Source organism: Solanum lycopersicum, chromosome 10, assembly GCF_036512215.1.
Source record: "Solanum lycopersicum chromosome 10, SLM_r2.1".
Lineage (NCBI taxonomy): Eukaryota > Viridiplantae > Streptophyta > Magnoliopsida > Solanales > Solanaceae > Solanum > Solanum lycopersicum.
This window is the reverse complement of record NC_090809.1, coordinates 19,681,054-19,690,177: the sequence shown is the minus strand read 5'-3', so window position 1 is coordinate 19,690,177 and position 9,124 is coordinate 19,681,054. Positions and strand designations below refer to the sequence as shown.

General features: G+C 36.1%; 1 long non-coding RNA gene across 1 annotated transcript; it reads left to right on the top strand.

Annotated features, from left to right (window-relative positions):
- Window positions 1-587: 587 nt before the first annotated feature.
- On the top strand, window positions 588-3,655 carry LOC112940107 (uncharacterized). Its single transcript, XR_003243946.2, has 2 exons — window positions 588-1,278; window positions 3,109-3,655. It is a non-coding gene; the product is annotated as an uncharacterized lncRNA (long non-coding RNA).
- Window positions 3,656-9,124: the final 5,469 nt, after the last annotated feature.

The following is a 9,124-nucleotide window of genomic DNA, read 5'->3' as shown; positions in this document are numbered from 1 at the left end:
TAAATTTGCCACGAAACTCATATTTTCGTCGCTAAGAGATTACTAATGAGCGAAATAGCAACAACCAACAATCCGTCGCTAATCCATCGCTAATCCGATTTAGTGACTGAATAACATAGATTAGTGACGGATTTTGTCAGTCGCTAAATGTTGATTTTTTTTATAGTTATTATATATACGATTAGTATATTTTATGATTATTTGAAAATCGTCTCAAAAAAAATTTTCGCTTAATTATATTACTAAAGTACTATAGAAGTCTACATTTTTTTTAATCATTTATCTTATAAGTAAATCGATTATTTTATTTCGTTAAAAAAATTCGAAGCTTATTTAATTAATTCACCTCATATATGTATCAATTTTAATCCCTTGGCACAAATCATTTTGGGCCTCTTATATTTTAACTTGTCAGCAGTCCATCTCCCATTTAATTCCAAATAACCCCCCGTTTTCAAATTTTAGCCCACCCCACCCCGTAATTCCCTTTAATTCCCAGCCCCAAAATCATCCCAGCCATCTAAATTTACCTGACCCACCTTATCCCAATATCCGGACCAAATACCCTTTCTCATCTTCAACAAACTACAAAGAAATCCATAATCTCCTGTGCAACAGAGACTTCAACGAATATACATGGAGCGGACGACGACAAGTGCGTGGGCATCAACGCGGAAACTCCATCCGTGATTCCAATGATTTCAAACGATTAAGTGCGCGATGAAGACGTTCACATCCTTTGGCGCATGACTCACGACCAGCGTCGCCTTTTGTGCGTACAGAAGGGCACCTGCATTTTTCTATCGAGCAAGTCACGCGGCTCCGCCCTTGGCAACGGGAGATCACACCACCTAGCACCCCAAGGATAAGCAATCGATCCTAGCCGCCCACCCCCTTTGCTCTTCTGGAATGAGTCAAATTCTTAAAAGAAAAGAGTGATTCCCTTAATAGTGAGTTTTTCTCTTTTCATATTTTGAATTCGTTTCCCCCCTTTGGAGAACCCTAATTCTGGGCATATATATTCTCTTTTTCTTCACACAAAGGAGGGGGATTTTGTTTGGGGGAAAATTCTAGTAGGAAATTTTCACTAATGCAAAGAAAGCTTGAGAGAAATAATTTAGAATACACTTAAGTATACTTTGTGAACATAGAAGAAACTATTTTAGGGTTTAAGTTCAAACTTCCGTCGAAATCTTCGCTTATTGTTCGCGTGCAAGTCTTCTCGTGGTAAAGTTTGACTCCTGCTCGCCCAGTCCCGGTCTTGCTTCCCTGAAGAAGGTATCACTTCCTTTCTTTATTTATGTCTTGTTTAAATTCCAAACATCGTATGAAAAACAATTTGTTGGCTTTTTGAACATCTTCTTGTTGTCTTCTCTATTTTAACTTGTTCTTAGTTGGAAGTCTGTTTTGGTTCAAGTTTGAGCAGTCGGATTTGTAATTGTACCTGTTTATATCTCTAGGCGTTCATCATGTTACACGCAATTCGCTTTAAGCTTTAGCTGGGAATATGGGTATGTAAGAGTCTATTTGCTGAATTAGGACTCATTTGCTACACATTGTTTTCAAGCATCAACCTCATCACTGTTTGCTACTACTCGTAAAGTGATTCGTATAGTTACAAAATCGTAGAGGGTAATTGTCATTCGTTCATTTTTCTGGAATGAGCTAGTTGTTAGTCATTCTCGTTTTTTTTTTTTTTTTTTTTTTTAAATTTTCTTCGGTTCCCTCATAATAGCCTAATAAGTCGTAAACTTCTATTATGTCTCATATCTTTATATGTCGGCTTTGATGTTTAGTTTCAAAATATTTAGCATCAATTGGATGTGAAATATTGGATAATCCCAAAAAGATAACTATGTTCACATGTCTGGTTTTCTTTCCTATAGTATGCAATAATTTCTTATTACAGTGCTAAAATGATGTACTAGTTTAAGCATTTAAGTGGAGCCTCTATTATTTCATTTTGTGATAGTATTTAGGACTTGTTAATTATGCATTTAGTATCAACAAGTTGCTTTTAACCTACCAAGTTTATACATGACACATAGGTTTTCTTGTTTGACTTTAGTTTGCCTGTTCTTCCATATATAGAATAATGTTTGCCACCAATTTTTGGAAATTGATTTATAACTAATTATGTCACTGTAAGGCTAGTCATCTACTGCTTATGACGGGTCTTACTAAAAAAGAATTAAAATAATAATTAGAAAAAATAAATAAATAAAATAAAATAAAAGTAGAGCATGTTACTAATCATATTTATGGAGTGTTTACTCTAAAAATCTACTAGTAAATGATTAATATCTTGAATATTCGTGTCTCCCAGAATAGATTTCAAAAGGGACAAAGATAAGAGATCAATTTTTTTTACTCCGGTTTTAAATATATTAAATTGACAGCATTCCCCTTTTCCCGTAAATCCTTGGGTTTTAAGGATAAGATAGGTTTCATTCTTTACATGCTTTTGATTTTAGGACAACTTTCACGTATAGCAAATAAAAAATTTATACTTGTATGCTATAACAAATTTTATATAATTGCGCTCTATAGCAAACGTAGAAACTATATAATTCGCTATACATATACAGTTGAAGCATATTGTATAAAACGAAGTGCATAAAACAAGAAAGAGAAAGACACTTGGACAGAGAACTGTATAAAAATGAAGTGTATAAAACGAATTGTATAAAACCATTATATACAATTTAAATTTGTATAAAATGAGAAAGAGAGAGACAAAAGAAACTTGACAAGAAATATACAATTGAATCGAATTGTATAAATGAGAAAGAGAGAAATTAGATATAATTTAAAAGAAATCGCGCAGGGGAGTATTTTAATTGTATAATTATAAGTGTATAGGACGAAAATATATGTACTTGCATGTGTATATACAATTGTCTTACGCTTTATACAAACAAAAACGCAATTTATACATTTCCCTTTTGTTTGTATAAGTGAGAAAGGCGAGGGCTGCTAACGAGATTTGGGAGAGTGTCAAGCGAGATCTGGAAGAAGGGAGAGAGGGGAACAAAAATATATGTATTTATACAATTTTCTATGATATATACAATTAGTGACAATTTTTATACACTTGTTGTATAAAAGGTGAGGAGGCGAGCGAGAGATTGGAGGAGAGTGGCGAGCGAGATATTTGGGAGAGAGGCGCCTAACAATTTTTTGCAAACGTTTGCTATGGAGCACAATTAACTCAAATCCTAGCTACTCCATTTATTTTAGGTTATTAGTTTGCTATTATATACAATTTTCTCTTGATTTTATTATGTGGGCCTATACTAATTTTACTCTTGTTTTCTCTTCTTTATGTTAAATTTGTCTGGGTCTTATGGACCCCATCCTCACATTTTCATTTGGACCATGGAGGACCCACTTGTGCTCTTCCGAGTCAACTAGTCATTAAATCGACGGACAGGTCCCGAAGTTTAAGGAATTGAAGAAAGTCGAAGAAGTTAGATTAGAAGACCCCTTTATTTTCGTATGTTGTATTTTTATTATGTCATGGGCCTAAGCCCTTGCCGCTTTGTACTATTATCTGATCATTTTAGGACAGGTACAAGTAGAGTGGGCCTAAGGCCCACAAACAAAGGGTCCAAATACCGATTCAGGCGGACAAAAAATCCAGATTTGGACCCAACTCTCTCTCTCTCTCTTTTATTTTTTTTTAATCTGCTTTACTTGTCATTAGTTTTAAAGTTAAAGAATTCAAATTCCCGCGAACTCCGTAAATGTTTTATCTACTTAAAAATTAATTCCTAATGAATTCTAAAAGATGAATAGCTTTGCAAACAATAAACCTCACACAAATAGTTAATACCTCTTTTTTTAAAACGAACTCTAGGTAATTTTTACAAGTTAGATTATTTTAGCCAAATAGATTAGTTGTTTGGATAAATGCAAGTAAGAGGACATCTTAGATGCTTTCAAAATCTTCCTAAAACGTTAATAAGAATTTCAGAACCCCCCCTAAAAATCTTTCATTTGATTTCCTATTTTTATTAAATGAAAAAATAGTTTTCTTAGTTTTCTCAAAATTAAGTGAGGACTCTAAAAAGTAAAAAACTTATAATTAAAATATTTTTATTCTTCGTATAAAAACTCACAACGATTCATTAATAAAAATCACAGTTTTTCTTTTATTTATTTTGCTTGCAGTTAATTTTTAGCGACTACGAAAATTTGTTGCGAACAAATTTGGCACGCCTAATGGGATCGATTCTGCTCTTCATCTCTTTCTTGCAAATCAGAAACTACAAAGGCTACTACTGCAATGGCGGTCAGAAAGAATTGTGATTTTTTTAACAAGGAGTCTACTGATGTCGTGTCTGCTACCTCAATCATGTTTACCTGATTACTCGACATAAGTTCAAAAACAGTGGGCTAGATGGATCTGAATACTTCACTTCTTTGTGGGCGATGAAAAGTAACAACTCTCATACAATTGTTGTAAGTTCAATACCTAGGGGCAATTTTGTGTCTGTATTCTTCAAAGAATCTTCTCAAATTGGCTCCAACTTTGGTGATTCCGAAGATTTAATGGATTCTCCAACTTCAATGAATGTCAATGCTTTGATGGATGACTCAACTGACATGGACGAGAAGTTTGCAATGATAGAGCAAACCATTGAGGCCTTGAAGAAATTCGTTGTTGACAAAAATCTTCATATTGCTCAACTTATGAACAAGTTCTCGGCCTTCACACCTAGAAATTCAAGTCACGTTCCCACTTATCCATCTAGTTTTGATCAACGAAACAAGGATATCGAGGAATCTCTAGCATAGTCCAAATTTCAAAAGGAGAAACAAGATGCTTCAGTTGCTGCACTATCTGTCCAACAGTTGCAAGACATGATAAAGAACACTATCAGGGCTCAATATAGCGGAACACCACAAAGTTCCTTGTATTACTCCAAGCCATATACTAGACAGATTGATTGTCTATCCATGCCGACAAACTATCAACCACCAAAGCTACAACATTTTGATGGCAAGGGGAACCCAAGGCAACAAATGTCCCACTTTGTTGAAACTTGTAGCAATGCTAGAACACATGGTGACCTTTTGATAAAATAGTTTGTTAGTTCGCTGAAAGGGAAGGCATTCGATTGGTATATTGACCTGGAACACTAGTCCATTGATAGTTGGAGCAACTCAAGAAGGAATTCCTTAATCATTTCTACAGTACTCGCCGAACCGTAAACATGATAGAGTTGACCGGGACTAATAAAAGAAAGGATGAGCCAGTGGCGGATTGTATCAATCGATGGAGATCATTGAGTTTGGATTGCAAAGGTCGTTTTTTGAAATGTCTGCTGTGGAAATGTGCATTCAGGGTATGCATTGGGGACTTATATACATACTACAAGGAATGAAACCACAAACTTTTGAGAAACTTGCTACACGAGCACATGACATGGAGTTGAGCATCGCAAGTCATGGGAAGGCATCTCCTTTTGCTGATCTGACAAAGGAAGAAAAGGAGTTCAAGAATGGTATGACCTCAAAGATCCACACTAAGGAATATATGGCGGTGAAAGCAACTTCAGTAAAAGTTACCACTAAGAGTAAACTAAAAGAGGAGGAAGCCCCAAGTAATCCAAGAGAAGATAGGCAACATCCAACCTTGAAGGAATTAGAGGCAAAGTTCTACCATTTCCAGATTCAGATGTACCTATGATTCTTGAGGAATTGATAGCTAAGAAGGTTATTAATCTTCCTGAGTCAAAGAGGCCTAAAGAGATTAATAAGGTTGATGATCCTAGATATTGCAAGTTCCATCATTGACCAAGACAGGACGGCAGAGGCAAATCATGCTAGTGTAGAACCAAATCAAAAGAAGTGCTTAAGGTCGTCATCTATGCCAAACACCACCTTCTTATGATTCGGAAATTTAACGCCTATTGAAGTTGATTTTCCAAGGAAAACTCTTGAGGATCCACTAGAGATAGACAACCACAAAGAAAATGAAGCTGATGGTTGGACTTTGGTTACTTGTAAGAAAGGGAGACATCAAACAGTCCATAGGATATGACTTCCTAAAACAAGAGCAATAAAGAGTGACGTGAATCAACTACAACCATAAAAAAGTGCCAAGCCTTGTACTAGCCGAAAGATCAATTGTTCTTTATTTCATAAGGTTCGAAAGCCCATTACGTTGGATGAATTCTATCCTGAAAAACTCTTTTGCAGTAGTCAAATTGGTGCAACACATGTTGTTTCAAGCATATATGAAACAAAGGGAAGCAAACGAAAGTATACTGCAGCAATAACACAAGAACATCAATCTAAGAAAAAAGCTGCCCCATGTTGTGCTACAATTGCCTTCACAGATGACGACTTGTTGTTAGGGTCTAAGCTACATAATAGACCCTTGTTTGTTGTAGGATCAATTAGATAACAACATCTTAGTCGCATTTTAATCGATGGTGGTTTGGAAGTGAATATTTTGCCAAAAGTTATCTTAAAAAAACTTGGGATCTTTGTTGATGAATTGTCCAAAAGCAATCTTACGATCCAAGGGTTCAATCAAGGAGGATAACGATCCATAGGAAAGATTCGTGTAGAATTATTTATTGGCGACGTGAAATCGAATATTTTGTTTCATGTCATAGATGCCAAAACATCATACAACTTGTTGCTTGGACGTCCTTGGGTTCATGACAATAGAGTTTTACAATCGACTTTACATTAGTGCATGAAGTATATAAAAGATGGGGAAGTCATCAAAATAGATACAAACATCAATCCTTTGACCAAGACGGAGTCATATTTTGCAGATGCAAAATTCAATTTATATTCAGGAAAAGCAAATATGGAGGAACATATAGAAGCCGACTCGATTGATCTCGAAGATAGTAAAGTTCAAAGGGCCACTATCAAGATGTCTAAGAAGACAACTGAAGAGGTTTCCATTAAGCTTTCACCACCTAAAGGAGACTTGAAGACTAATATGGACGAAGAGAAACCAATTTTTTGCTATATTCCACGTGAATGTCGAAAAAGGGGGCAACTTTTTACTGCTACTAGAGGAATGCACTCAACAATTCCAACCACTGAGGAAGGAACTTACTCATGTAACATTCCAAGAATTGAAGGAGAAAATGGTTGTCCCAATTGCACAAGTCCCGTGTATCGCTTTGAAGCCCTCCAAAGTCAATATCCAAGTTGGTACGATAAAAGGAAACTTTGGTCAAAAGGTCTTCACGTTGTTTGAAAAATCAGGCTATGACCTCTCAAATCCAACAAAGTTAGGAGAACTCAAGGATGAAGTCACTGGTGAAAAGATACACGGGCTTACAAAGTCTCGAATGCAATTGAGAAAGGAAGGATATCATGTCGCCACTCCTAAGGTTGGGTCAGGATTCAACTTGCCGAAGCCTCCTCGGATTTAGTCTAAGAAGGGGAAAGAAATAACTTCATCCCACTATACCTCTACAGAAAATACTAAGGAGGGTAAAACACCACGACGAACTTCAGTGTTTGAACGCATCGGAAGACTGGCACCTCGTGTTTCTGCGTTTGAAAGATTGGGCCGCAAGGATGAATGATGATCTTCTAAAAAAGTGGACGAACATGCCACCACCTCCAATACATCTGTATTTCATCGCTTGGGAACCAAAAGAAAATCATTATCCAAAAGGAGGTTGCTGAAGCATGAAAATGAAGATTCTTGTGATGTAATTGACGATAAGGAGACTAACAGTGTTTTCCCATCACGTATGAAGAAAAAAGTTGTATTGTCAATCATTACTGATGGTTCTTTGAAGATTAACCAACCAATTTCTTGGAGAAACCAGGAAAGATGAAGATAAAGCCATCATCTTCGTAGGAAGTGAGATGGAAGATTCAAACTTGACAGTATCAGCCTATCACATAACAGTGGAAGAAGGTCCAGACGTTGATGATACAAATCATGATGTTCAAAACGCTCCTCCTCAATTGGAGGATGGCATGCAATCAACCGTAGAAGACCTCAAGGAATCAAATCTAGGCACTCTGGAAGATCCACATCCAATCTTCATTAGTGCGCTTCTTACACCAGAAGAAGAAGTGAAGAAATATTTTCCATGAAGGTTGGCTGCGCTCCTTAAGGTATGAGCATAAACTGCATGTTACTCTTGGCCCGCAAGAGTCTAAACTGTGTACGGCTCCCAAAAAAATGTCCGCTAGGTTGAAAATCTCGAAAGAGGTTTCTTAGGAAAAGGTTAGGACACAAAAAAAAAAATTATAGCTCGCTTTCTTGAACTACGATATGACTTGATTCTCTTCATCGAGGTACCTAGGCGCTTGGAATAATCACTCTGAGTTCACTCAAATGAGTAAAAAATGAAAAGGGGAGTTTGGTGGTCTTGCATGATCATCACAATAACTCTTTAAAAAAAATCATGTAGCTAGCAAATTAGTTCAAATGCGGTTCAAATGAGCAAAATAGAAGATTTTTTGAAGTCATATCCGCAACATAAGAAGATTTTGATTTGATTTTTTGATATGCGGCAGACTGATGATTTTATTGGCATTGGATGAAGCGACTTGCAATTCTACTCTTGTTTTTTATTACAATGTAAATAATTTGGTGTAATTCACTGATGCTTCAGTAAATTACTTAAAATTATGGGCATCTTTACCAACAACATCAAATTAGAACCCTTCGGATCAAAGCTCTATGTTGAAATGGTATAGCCGCAAAAATCATGATATGAACACTCCAAGTTAAAGAGACACTCTTTTGTTGTTGTCAAAAGCGTACAAAGATCAGGAAATGGAATTTTGTTCATATAATCAACTTGAAAAAATTTATAGACTCCTACGCCGCGTTATTGTTTTTCTTCCAAAGTTGAGCAAAGCTGAAAAGTTTAGCGAAGCAGAATTTTGAGCTGACTTTGAAAAGATATCTGCGATAATCTGGAAATCTTTTGGATGTGATTGTTATATGGGTTGTACGTCTATGAGATATTCTTCCAACGTGATAAGTATCACATCATTTCAAGGCTCCTTTGCCGAGTTATTCGTTTTCTCCTGAAGATGCGCAAAGCTGAAGATTCAAGCACACAAATTTGGAGCCAACTTCGAACTCAAAACTATACTAAAGCATAAATACCATGGATGT